Here is a 13884-nt window from a genome sequence, read left to right as displayed (position 1 = left end):
ATCACCTCAAATTTAGGTTGGCCCACAGCAAATCACCGCCCTGTAAGGTTAGTCCTCCCATATATCACCGCCAATTAAGCTTGGTCCAGCCGCACATCACCCCCATGGTTAGGTTAGCCCATCCCCATGTCACTCCCAAATTTAGGTTGGCCCACCCCATATCATCCTCAAATCCAGGTTGCCCCCCCCCTATATCATCCCCAAATTTAGTCTGGCCGACCCTCTGTCACCTCAAATTTAGGATGGCCCACCGCAAATCACTCTCAAATTTAGGCTGACCCACCCCGATATCACCCCCGATTCTGCTTGGTCCATCCCCGTATCATCCCGAAATCTAGGCTGGCACGCCCCCCATATTCCTCCAAACTTGGGCGCACCTACCTCTATATCCCTCAAATTCAGGTTGGGCCGCCCCCATAACCACCTCAATTTCATCTTGGGTACTATTTCACCCCAAATTTAGGTTGGGCCACTCCCATATCACTACCAAATTCAGGGATGTCCCTGTATCACGCCCAAATTTATGCTGATGCCACTTTCAATTTCAAGTTGGCCACCTCAACCCTCTTTATGAAGACCTATGCATTTATATGGAAACTGCGTCAAATTTTTTGGCATTACAGTCATGATTTTGCACGATTTTGCTACCAAATTGCTGGGGTACTCGCCAAAGAATGCTGCTCAGTAAAAGCAAATGGACCAAACGAGGGACACCATATGTTCATCCTAAATGCTGACGGGTAGCCAAGCTAGCTTCTCTGTAGAGCCACCGGGACAGACAAACGCGCGAGATTTATTCAAACGGTTTTTTTACGGACACACTTGCGGATTCACACCACTTGGCTGAAGGGAACACATTAACAGTAGCTATTATTCTAGACGCTGCACATCTTCTCCTAGTTGGTGCATTTCTTATTTGGATGAATCTTTAGAAATAATTTTCGGGCAGCGACTCAGCCTAGTACACCCTTTGTTCCACACGAATGGTGCATAGGAATGGCACTGGCCACTGGGTGGCATTGTGACCCAGGTGGACCTGATTCGCTCAGAGTGTGTGCCATTAAGGACAGCCGAAAGTCGAAGAAAACGGATCTTCGAGAAGAATACAATAAGAATAGCCATATTCCTCTGCCAGGTTCCACGCTACAAAGCACGAACGCTTTTTTTTGCATAACACATAGCCATGCGCAAGCTTTTAGTTATGATGTCCAATGAATAAAATCTTCGTAAAAGCGATGACTTAACAAATGAACATGACCCTGCTACGTTTTAGGAAGGAAAAATAATAAAATATAATATTTCATGGGCACCACTGGAAAATCAGAACCGAAAGCAAATCTGAGTTTGTTTTTCTGCCATCTGGTAGGAGTCTATAAAACCAAGTCCTAAGTGGCTTTAGAAAAAAAAATGCGCTGCTGAAAATCCAGAACCGAAAGCACGTCTAGGGTTTTGCGTTTGTGTCATCTAGTAAGAGACTACAAAACTAGGCCCTATGCGGCTAAAAAAGGAAGGGCGAAGCGGGAATTGAACCACAGCCACCGTGACCTGAGACTATAGGTGCACGCGATTCTACCACTCGGCCATAGATTTCTTTCTTTCTTTCATGGTATTTATTGTAGTAGCATTCACCCAGAGGTTCACCAGTTCTGCGTAGTCAGAGAGTGGAGGGCACAATGAAAGTCACACACAGAAAGGCAGCATTCATACTGTGAGTAGAAACGTTTGTTTCAATTTAGAAGGGTGGCACGGATAAGCACCTCACCAAAATAGGGTACCAGTCCGGTTGTACACCGAATCCATAATAAACATGATTTAGGTGTAGGGTCATTTGGATAAAATGTACCCTTGTAGGTACCAACGTTTCGGCGTTTCGTTCAGCATTCGCGTTTTCTACAAAATGTGCATTCCCATGACAAAAAACATAACGAAAGGTGCACCATTATCCGAGGTTGGCAGCAGGTATCGCACACTAAGAGCGGTAATCTCACTTTCTTAAAAAGCCGTTGGAGGACGTTATCAGAGGTTGGCAGCAGGTATCGCACAGTATGAGCGTTAATCTCAAAGTCTTTCTTAAGAAGCCGTTGGAGGACATCCCAAAATAGCATGGCGTCATGCAGCTAATAAAACAATGTTCAATTATCTCTGGTACATCACAAAGGCGACAGTTCACAGAAGAGACAAAGATACCTTTTTTGTAGCCATGTTTAAACCGGTATGGTTTCACTATGAGCTTTATAAAAGAATATTTTGCAGCAAGGTGATTAGTACATTTTGCGAACTCGCTTTAGTACACCGTGGCCTGGCCATTGAATGTATATTGATCGGTAAAGTGGAGGCGGAAATAGCATGGACAGTAAGTCTTTGTATAACGTCTTGGGCGACGCAGAATACAAGTATGCAGTGGAAAACCGAACTGTCAAAAAGCGAACCGCCATGTAAACTTTTTGCATGAACCCTCACAAGCATCCCTTATGAAAATGAACCATGAGTTTCTGTAGAGGACGTGATGTGTTCCTAAGGTGACATCAGACATGCATAAGAAATGCATCGTCTAATGTTTTTTGGCATCACAAGTACATCAGAGACTCAAATGATAATGCACCTTAAGATTTCTGATGAGAGGAGTATACATCTTTTTTGTGTTATTGCTAATGTCAAAGTACATCACGTATGAATGTGTACGATGCCAAGTCGTGAAAAATTCTTTGTAATGCGATAGCATTAAATGGCTCATGAGCCGGAAAATCCGGCATTGTCGGCCTGAGCACTCGATGTACGAAGAGGTTACAAACTCTCAACCTTTCATGGGAGTTAAACCCACTACCTTTGGCGGTAATTAGGGCTATGAACCCACGACCTTTGGTGTTAAGATACCGTTAATTAAGACAGTTATTGAAGATATAGTTGATTAATGCACTCGAATGCACGTACCACCCTTAGTGGAAGTCGAAGCATGTTAATTAATATGTTAATTAATGTGCACCTGCTTATTATGTCGTTAATTAAAACACTCGTACCCACGACCTTTGGTGTTAATGAAGGCGCTGTTAATTAAGGCGAAGTTAAGATACAGTTATTTGAGGCACTCGAACCCACGACCTTTCTTAATGATGACGGTGCTAATTAAGGCGCAGTTAATTACGACGTAGGAATTAAGTCACTCGAACTCATTACCTTGTGTGGGAATCGAACCCACGAACATTGTTGTTAATGAAGGCGATATTAATTGAGGTAATGTTAGTTAACATATAGTCAATTCAGGCACTCGAACCCACGATCTTCGGTGTTAATGAAGGCGGTGTTAATTGAGCACAGTTAAGATACAGTTATTTGAGGCACTCGAACCCACGACTTTTGTTAATGATGATGGTGCTAATTAATGCACTGTTAATTAAGATCTAACAGTCAAGTCACTCGCACCCAGTACCTTGGGTGGGAATCGAACCCACGACCTTTGTTGTTAATGAAGGCGATGATAATTAAGGTACTGTTAATTAATATAGTCACTTAATGCACTCGATCCCACGACCTTAGTTGGTAAAGTTTATGTTAATTAAGGCATATTTAATTAATATGTAGTTAATGAAAACACTCGAACCCATGATTTTGTGTAGGAGTTGTGCCCACGAACGTTGTCGTTAATGAAGGCGATGCTAATTAATGTACAGCTAATTAAGATATAGTTGATGAAAGCACTCGGACCCATGACTCTTGGTGGGAGTCGAACTCATGACCATTGGTGTTAATGAAGACGATGTTAAGTAAGGTACCGTTAATTAGGATACAGTTAATTAAGACACTCGGACTCTTGGCCTTTGCTGGGAGTGGTTTTGATTCATCGTTGGGGGCAGTCTAAGAGACAAAAATGAAGAAAACGATATAACACAGCGTGAGCGCCGAGTACTCTGGAAACGCTTCCGATATATCAGGGCTAGGCACAAAACAACGACGTCATTTTCTTTCCTTTTTAAAGAGCACTCTAAGATTTTGTTACCCCGTTATCACATTTGGTAAACAGTGCCAAACTATAGCGTATGCCTTGTTCTGGGCAGTTTGATTACTCGGATGTGTTACTAGTCTTTAAGTGGCAAACCGACAATTCCGCAGATTGACATGATCATGACATGGAAAACTGCGCGTAAAAAATTATGGGGTTTGACGTGCCAAAACCACTTTCTGATTATGAGGCACGCCGTAGTGGAGGACTCCGGAAATTTCGACCACCTGGGGTTCTTAACGTGCACCTAAATCTAAGTACACGGGTGTTTTCGCATTTCGCCCCCATTGAAATGCGGCCGCCGAAGCCGGCATTCGATCCCGCGACCTCGTGCTCAGCAGCCCAACACCACCATAGCCACTGAGCAACCACGACGGGGAAAAAAAGAAAAGAAAAAGAAACTGCGCGTAAGCGGCAGCGTCTATTTGCTGGCACGCACTGTAGTACTTGGTTGCACGCACATCGTACGCCAGCGCACACTTCTGGCATATACCACATAGGACAAATGCACGCTGCCGAGACAGGTGGGTTTTTCGAGGAATCTTCGTGGGTAGCACGATCAACACAGAAGGCACGAGCGACAGGAGTGCAACCCGCGCACGTTAAACACGCCAACACGAAAGCAAGATACGGACGACAGGGGTGTAAGCTGCGCCACACGAGCAGATTTGATGATTTCCGACTGACACTGCTGCAACGGGCACTAAAACATCGCACACTGCACATGTGTCGCTCGGAGATCGCGTCAACGATGTCTGAGGCTATATAGTTGATGTGAACGACAGCAGGAAGTTATTTAAATTGAAGTGACGGCGCAGGTAGCACGGGGAGCAGCGAAATGCGTAATTCACGGTTTTTATGAGAGGTAACTGAAGTGAAAATCGTTCGAATAGCGTCACCGCAACGGCTTTCTATAGGGTTAACATTTTCAGATCTCGAAGGCCATGCTTTTGCTGGCTGCAGATAGCCGAAGCGATTCAAATTGAAAATGCGTTATAGAATTTCTTTCTATGCCAAGCTATAGCTTACAATATAGACTTATCTTTGGTTCTCTTTGTCTTGCAACAGCTATGCGCAATTAGGCAGCCGCACAAATGACGCTAGCCGAGACATTGGCTGCCCCCAACCGACCTGTTCGTGGCGCCACCTACCGTCCCGTTTCCTATCCAATCCAATCCAATCAGCCTGTCGCTCTGTTTTCGAGTCTGTCGGGTGTGCGAGCTGCAACGATGTGCTTGTTAGATCGTGTGTTTTTGTGTTTGCTGTAACCAAATGTGACTTAGTTCGCGTGCGCATAAGCGCCACAGACAACTTGTGTCTCGCTGCAAACTCGCCGTGTGCGTGGCGCGCCAGCGAAATGTGGACCAACGATGTTCATGCTGTGGAGTGCGTTCCCTTTGTCTCTGGTTGTCGTGGAAAGTTGGGTGGACGTCGCGAAGAAAAATGCGTGTTGTTAGCGTGCCACTGCTCGTCCACTATGCACCGGTATGTCTGCTGGGAGTAGCATCGAAGCACTGGCAACTTGGAGGGCGCTTTTCGACTGCGTCGGGCCGTTCAAAAGGTGAGTAACCGTGCTTGCTAACTACACACGTGTTGTGCGTGCTTCTCGTGTGGGCATAGGGTGCCTTGCGAACGTAGGAAAGAGAACTCCCACGACAACAGCGAAACCTATGCCGATGCTTGCTGGGTGTCAGAGTTTAGTTACGCGAATTAATTTCCATAATGCAGAATTGAAAATCTTGATAAGCGTTTTCTTCTGATGAGAAAGATTACGTTCAGAAATAATCGTGTTCATCATGCGCGCTTGTGCGTGAGCTCCCGTTTTTCTGCTGAAGTCGCATGATAACGACTCATCTACCTCTTGACCGATTCTTACTGCTATGACGTTTCCTCGCTTATAAATGATTCGACGTTGTAGATAATCTCTGCTTACAAGGTTTTCGATTTACGAGCAGTATTGGGGAAAAAAAATGTAAGCAATCACAGCGTGCTACTAGTACAGGTTTGTTTTGAAGGGGTGTTGCCATAACTTCGACGTAAGTAAACATTACAAGGGATAGTTACTTAAAGTTATGAAAGAAACTCTAGAATCGTTATGTAAACAAACATTCATGTAATGCGCTGCTGCTCCTGCGTGTGAAATTGTGCCTTGTTGAAGGGGTCCCTGTTATCGTGACATTCATCAGTAACTTTGACTTTGTGCTCTGTTGCCACCCTGCACCAGTGCATGCATTGTTTTCATGACTGTTTTTACATGCTCCTTGCATGTGTTCACTATGTGATAGTCTTACTGTGCCACAGCTATAAGTTAACACAGAATTCTCTTTGTAGTGGTGAAGCCGTGGCCCACAACAGTGTCCACATAACCCGTGGCCATGGCTGCAGCAACACGGCGTGTAATCTGGATGGATATGTCAGGTATGCTTTAAGTGTACGTGTTCACAAAAGTAGGAACTCGGTATCATTAGTGGATAAGTGTATCGACATATTACTTAATGCATCTTGCTAAATAGGCTAAATATTTCTGCAACATCATTCCACTTGCTGCTTATTTGTGTTTGTAGATATTATGCACACATTATCTTGTTCTGTCAAAACTACACGTCGCATGACCTGACGTTTAGTATTTTTCTCGCATCAATTGCTTGGCTGCAAGTCCATTTTATTTTTGCCTATTACACAGTATGTTTCATTTTATCTTGATTTTATTTGTTTGGAACTGTTCCTTATGCTGTAGCCCATATTTCCCTGTTTTCCTTTCTGCTTACGATACACACATGTGCTGTTTTTGTCCATGTAAGAATTCGAAGTGTAGTGTGCCATATATGTCACAGGTCTAAGCACGCAGTGTGCCTACCATTGTTTAACATTGATATTTACAATCATGTCTGTCTTGTTCTCAGAATAACTGTCACTGGCAAATACACATTTGATGAACTAGAATTTCTTGAAATGAAATAGGAAGGCCAGTATTCATTGTGCTGCAGTTACTTAAGTAGTGAGGTGTTTTCTGGTAAGCTTTCTATTTTTTCTCTCACTTTCTTCGTATTCTTTTCTTTGCAAGCTGCCCTTATTCATGCTGCTAGGCATTGTAGCAGTTGTGAGTGTGTTTACTGCAGCAATGTCACAGCTAGTTTGCACACACTACAGGATGCCAACAGATACCCATCACTGTTTTTGTGCATTTCTGAGAACCAGCTGTGTCCACTCGGCGAAACTTGTAGTGTCCATTTGAATTTACCAATCAGTTCATGTAACATTTCAGGACAAAATTTACGCAGTGAGAGAAGGGAGACTATTCAACATGACCTTGGCTAACAACTGACTGTTTAAGTTGTTGGAAGGACTAACAAAAATAGCACTGGATGTGCACGTGTGTTGTGCACCAGTTAATTTGAGAGGGATGGCAGAAGTTATAATTCAAAGGCATAAAATCATTGTAAATGGTGTCTGCATACAAAAAAGTAAATAGGCACAGACTAATTTCTATCCCTTGTAATCTACAAAGGATGCCTTTCTTCATGCATTGATAATGGGGCTGGCTCACACTTATTGTTATTTATGTGGTGCGCCTGACTGATTTCTCTTGCCAATTTTCAGCCATGGGTGAAAACAGATAAACAATCCTAATCTGGCCTGAAGCCCCATTGCAGATATGTGTGGCCAAGTCGGACGAGCATACTGGTCTTTTGAATGAAATATGGTGATCTCACAGGTACATATTTAGGCACCAGCCAGTCTGCGCTATGTACATTTGACCACATGTAAAAGAAATACAGCACAGTGCCTCTGACACGCACTGGACAAATTTTGTGCTACCTTTAACCAAGCAAGCCTCGCTTGCCTCCTTCCGTTTCTCGATTCAATTTTCAATTCAATCAGTTCATGTAACTTTTGAGGACAAAATTTGCGCAGCGAGGGAAGGGAGACCATACAACATGACTGTTGTGCATATGCTGCCTAATTTATTTTTGCTGAAAATATACGTGCATTGCAGTCCACAAGTGAATTGACAAAGGCACCCAGGCATTGGAGGCTTGCTTAGTTAAAAATACCCAAAATTTGTCTCGTATCTTTCACGGTTAATGTAGGCTACCCTTTTGATCACGTGCATATTTGGTCCAATGTACATCGGGCACGCTGACTAGCCGGTGCCTCAGCATGCGCCTAGGAGAGCACCATAATTCACTCAAAGGACTAGTGTGCTCGTCTTATTTGACCATGCATTGACACGACAAGCTGTGCACTGGATTTAGCTTGTTTATCTGTTTCGTTCGCCTATGGCAACCAACTGATACAACAAAATCAGTGAAGAATACCACAGCCAAAAATGGGACGTGTGTCAGTCGACGCTCATTATGATTGCATGACAAAGAGGAATACTCTCTAATGACGTGGCATAGCAACCACCATGCTTATTTATTAAATTATTTTTATGCAAGCTTGTTTGTCATGCTTCTACGCATTTGTTTTTCAACTTGTGCCCTCCCTCTGAAAGCAGTCCTCGGGTGTAAATGATAAAAAACCCCAGACATGGTGTGGTGTATTTCTTGAATGGGATATATGCCATCATTCAGGAGGCCAACACATGCATGATATAGTAGGCTTGGAATGTACGAGAACTGTGCCCGTAGCTGATGCAAATATTCTAAAACGACTGGCACTTCGATGTCTCTGGGATGCATGGGGTTGCCCATACACACACTCCTACGCTCATTTCCATGCCAAGTAATTAGTGAGAATTTCTCATTTACGCTAGCAATCCACAGACACTGCTGTCCTTTGTCAAGTGGAAACCGATATAGCTGAAGTAGTTCACGACATGTACACACGCCACAGCTGATACATGTTGCACATTTGTTCAGCCAAGAGCAATTTCTGCTTACTGTAGTTACTGCTGCACCCAAAGGCCACACAGTGGTTCCTCAACTTTGTGTGAACCGACACCACATAAATTTTTCGCAGAACTAGCTATAACGTCTCCAGACCGTTCTGCAGCAAGTGATACAGCGTGTATTTCTGTGGTTGATTGCCAAGTTTTGTTAATTATCTGTCCTTTCTACCATGCAGGGTACACATGCACTTACTTCAAGATGACGACACTCCACCTCAAGAACAGCCTCTCCTCAGTGATAAGTAGCGAGATTAAATGAAAGGGAGATATCACATCCGTAACCAGGCTGATACTGTGTTTTCCTTTCATTTAACCTCCTTCTGCATTTGAGGAAGCATTGATATGCCCAATAAATGTTCTTGTTAAATTTCTTTCGTTGAGTAACGTCTAACATGCAGCATATGTAGGGCCCATGTACATGTCAGAAGTGCTGCATCTTCACTGGACATACATGCATACAGGCTGCATATATATAGCACCAAAGAGAGTCACACACAGATAACATATTTAAATAAGGTCTCACTGCCATTGGGACACATGAGAAAATGTTACCACACGTGGTGGCCAATTTTGTTATAGGAGTAATACGAGCACCGGCAGTCTAATGTATAAGCTCATTAGAGATTGGCTAGGAAGACGTGAGAAATTCACAAGAAAACTACTTTGGAGCGCACATTAGGAAGACATTTCATGCTCACAAGAAAAGCACTCGTCAAGAGTTCTACAGAAAGACGGTGGCCAATATGTTATAGAACGGCATTAGGAATACATCAGAAAATTTCAAAGAAACTCATCAGAAAGTCTAATGGCTGTGATGTCAAAACTCGTCAGACTTTCATGTGAAACTCATCTCATATTTTCATAAGGGATAAGCGTGAAGAAAAATTTGAAGAAACAACTAAATCAGTTAACGCATTAACAAGTACGACTTCCACGTATGACGGAATTGTAGGTTGCGAAGTATCGCGAAAAAAGAAGAAACGAGACACTATTTGCGGCACATAAAGATGTACTAAACCCAGCCCACCTTCACTAACAGGCCTAATAGTATTGTCTCGCCTCATGGGCTCAAAAGTTGAAGACAATACGAAGGTTGCAAAGACACGGTGAAAGCGTTGGATGTATAGCCTAGCACAATGAATAACTTGCAATACATCGAAAATTTTTGTTGCCAAGAACTCATTGCAGGCTTCGGCTTTCCCAAAAATAGAAAGTCGTTGTGGAACGAATGTCTGAGCGTAACTTTTCCGGGCCAAAACCCGTTCTTTCCAATAGCGTGCGCTTAATTTATATGTGTCTAGCGGCACGCCAAGACACTTTGGCGGGACATCAGTCCACTTAACGCCTGCAAACTGTTCTGGTGTAAAGCACCATGACCCAAACCATAAGCCTAAACTTTTTGAGGAGTTCATTCGCGCTCCTGATACGCTGCCAAACTGTTCTGTTCTCGATGCTACCTTTTCAAAACTGGACTTACCGCGTAAAAAAACGCTAGAACGTCTGCAGAAGCTAAGATTTTTACTTCATTACCCAGTATATTGAAGCCATGGATATGACTCGACTGAATTACACTTAAGCATAGCGGTTCCAGGTGAAGGGCGAATAGTAGTGGGGACACCGAGCATCCTTGTTTTACTGATGAGCAAATGGAAATGGGTTCGGAGGGTTAGCCATTAATAACTAAAGGAGTAGTACCACAGGTGTAGCAAAGCCTAAGGTCTTTCAACACAATGGAGCCAACATTGACATACAGCAGAAGAGAAATTAAAAATAGAAGTGACTGACACGATCAAAAGCTTTAGCAAGGTCTACCTGGTGCATTGCAAGCTGCTCAGTGGAACCATAACAGTATGGAAGAAGTGTACGGGCAATATGTGTGTTGGTTTGAATTGGTCAGCGCCTGATTCCACACGTCTGATGGAAATCAATTAGAATTTATATGGCAAATTGCAATCTATTAGATAGAACTATCGCAAAATTTTTGTAATCCACGTTTGACAATGTGATTGGTCGGTGGCCTTCAACAGATCGCAGTTTCTCTTTATCTGAACTTTTGGGAATTAAAACTGTGTGGGTTTTGCAAAAAGACGGTGGAAGGGCGTCGACCTATAAACTTGTAAGAAAATTATGCAATAATATAGGGCTGATAATTGATTTGAAAGCTTTGTAAAATTAACTTGAAAGTCCATCGGGGCGGGGTGTTTTCGAGAAAGGCAGATGATCAATTGCTAGCTCAATTTCTTGGATCGTAAGGCTACCACTGATGACTGCACAGTCATTATCCTGTAATGGTTTTCCAAGAGATACAAAACTCTCGAAAACTTTTGCATCGTGATCGTCCGGAGGAGCACTAAACAACATAGTGCAGAAAGTTTCGAACTGGGAAATTATGTCATTAGTATTTGTTAGTAGACTACCTTCGGAGTATATTTCCGGAATTACTTTGGAAATATCGTGACGTCGCTCGTCAAGTAAAGCTTGACGTGTTGGTTGCTCAGACTGAAGAACACGCCTATTTCGACATCAAATTCGCGCACCTCTGTAACGTAGTGCGGCATACTTTTGTAACTCACATTTACTGTTTCCTATGTCAACAATGTAAGTACCTGGCATTTCGCATTCATTCTCATAAAGGCTACATAGGCTCTTAAGAAGCATGTTAACGCGATAGCGTTAAGGAGCTCGTGTCGCAGAAAAGCCGGTGTCGTCGGCGTCGGCGGCGTTGACCGTGAGCGATAAATCACGGCAGGCGCTTCATAAATAAAAAGCAACTTCCAAGATTGGCCCGGTGGGAATCGAACCCAGGTCTCCGGAGTGTGAGACGGAGACGCTACCACTCAGCCACGAGTTCGTTGCTTCCAAGCGGTGCAAACGCGCCTCTAGTGAATGCGGTGTTGCCTTCGAAACGAGCCGTAGAAAGTTATACTGCGGTGTATATCGGTAATTATGAACATGTAACGTACAGAAGTCACAATTACACGAGTTGCGAAGTGCGTTTCCGCTGCATTTCTTCTGCGCTTTCCGCACACGCAGAGCCATCTTGCGGCAAACACAGAAGACCCCCTCCTCTCAATGTACGGCGCTGCCCCGACAGGAGGCGCGCCGCGCGCGCATTGGGACCGCTGCCAGGCGCGTCGCGGGACTCCCTCTCCCCTGACGACGCTTCGCCGTGCTTCCGGTTTAGATTACTATCTATCTCTCTGCCCGTGCCGATCACGAGATCGTTTCCCCTCCGAGACACCGAGTTCTTTGGTTCGTTTCGTTCGCTCAGGCGCACGTTTCGTTGCCGCGCCCAACGCTGCGTTGCTCGACGCTCACCGCGTGATAGGTGGGCGCTAAGTCCGATGCGGGGCGCATCGTAAGTGATTGCTGTGCCGTAGCGCATTGTCATATACCCCTTGGCGGGTCGACGGGAACGCTGTCGCGTCCCACTCTTGAAGGCGAAGCTTAAGCGTCCTCCAATTTTTTTCTTCATTCCTTCTATAGAATGATTTCACCGATCAAATTTCTATAGCCACTGTATAAACCTCTGGTTTAAATTAACATGTTGAAGCAAAAACTTAATCTGTTTTGCCATGTTCTTCGCTTCGCAACAGGCATGAAATGGGGCCCCACGGAAGGCTCATTACTAAGACTTTATCAGTCTCTTTTCGTGGGCTACATTCGATACAGCCTTCCGATACTCTCAAACTTGAGCATTTCCTGCTTACGGACATTAGAGAGCGTCCAAGCGCAGGCACTCAAAATATGCCTCGGGTTGCCACGGCGTGCCTCCAACAAAGGCACAATTGAGGAAGCCCACGTATGCCCATTACCGATATACCTGTCCCACGAACCACTTCGTGTGTATTTACGCTTACTGACACGACACCATTGCCATCCATTGACGTCGGTTCTACATGAGCGTCCGGAAAGCAGTTTCACAAGTGCACTCCGCTGCCATCTACCCCACATAACAACAGGCTATGCCCTTCCATATCACCCCGTCAAACCACCATGGGTGATGGTTCAACCTTCCGTGTGCGTACATGTCCCCGGCATACTAAAGAAATCATTGGTTCCCGTCAGTGGACTACAACAACTTGCTCTCGCGTGCATCTGGTCAGAATACCAGACATATGTTCATGTGTACACAGACGGCTCCGTGTCACCTAAGGCATCGACAGCAGCTGTGGTGATACCAGCCCAACAGATGACTCGAGGTTTCATACTCGACCATAATTCAACATCAACCGCTGCAGAGCTTGTGGCTATTCGGGAAGCGATTCGCCACATCTGCGGGGAAAGACCTCAAGAATGGTGCATTTTCACGGACTCAAAACCCGCGCTGCAAATTTTGGGATGCTTCCTGCGCCACACCGCATATCAGGTTCTGGCCCTGCAGATCACCGAGCTGCTTTCATACGCTCAAGAAAAACACCACCGCGTAGTGTTCCAATGGATCCCGGGACACTGTGGGCTCAACGGTAATGAGATGGCCGATGCTGCAGCAAGGCGCGCCCTCAGCAATGGCCTGCGAACTGCAGTGCCATTCTCCAGACCGGACATCACATGCCTCCTGTCGGAATTAATGAGGAGTGCGACGAGGAGATACTGGGCCCAGCCAGACGCTCGTCACGTCCGCCTTAAAAGCCTGGATCCCGATATGAAATTTCCAATTCTGCGTGGAATTCCACGCCCTCATACATGCCTGATACACCGACTGCGATTAGGCGTCGCCTTCACGCGCAAATATTTGCACATTATTGGACGGACAGACTCCCCGGACTGTTCAGTGTGTGGCGTGGTAGAGTCTATAGAACATGTGCTCGTGGTGTGCCCTGAGTATGCGCGAGAAAGACTGACATTGGCAGGTACATTGAGACAATTACACAATGGACCACTGTCAGAGGACCTCTTACTAGGCGCGTGGCCACAGAGTTGGCAGACGACAGAGACAATGCGTGCACTGTCACGTTTCCTATGTGACACGGGCCTGGACTCACGCCTGTGA

General features: G+C 44.8%; 1 long non-coding RNA gene across 1 annotated transcript; it reads left to right on the top strand.

The window, feature by feature from the left end:
* The first annotated feature begins 5210 nt into the window (after window positions 1–5210).
* LOC139052978 (uncharacterized) lies at window positions 5211–9258 on the top strand. The gene is made up of 3 exons (XR_011510153.1): window positions 5211–5558; window positions 6329–6415; window positions 9068–9258. It is a non-coding gene; the product is annotated as an uncharacterized lncRNA (long non-coding RNA).
* Window positions 9259–13884: the final 4626 nt, after the last annotated feature.

The sequence above is a fragment of the Dermacentor albipictus genome, unplaced genomic scaffold, assembly GCF_038994185.2.
Source record: "Dermacentor albipictus isolate Rhodes 1998 colony unplaced genomic scaffold, USDA_Dalb.pri_finalv2 scaffold_48, whole genome shotgun sequence".
Lineage (NCBI taxonomy): Eukaryota > Metazoa > Arthropoda > Arachnida > Ixodida > Ixodidae > Dermacentor > Dermacentor albipictus.
The sequence above is the reverse complement of the archived record's forward strand: the minus strand, read 5'-3'. Positions and strand labels throughout refer to the sequence as shown.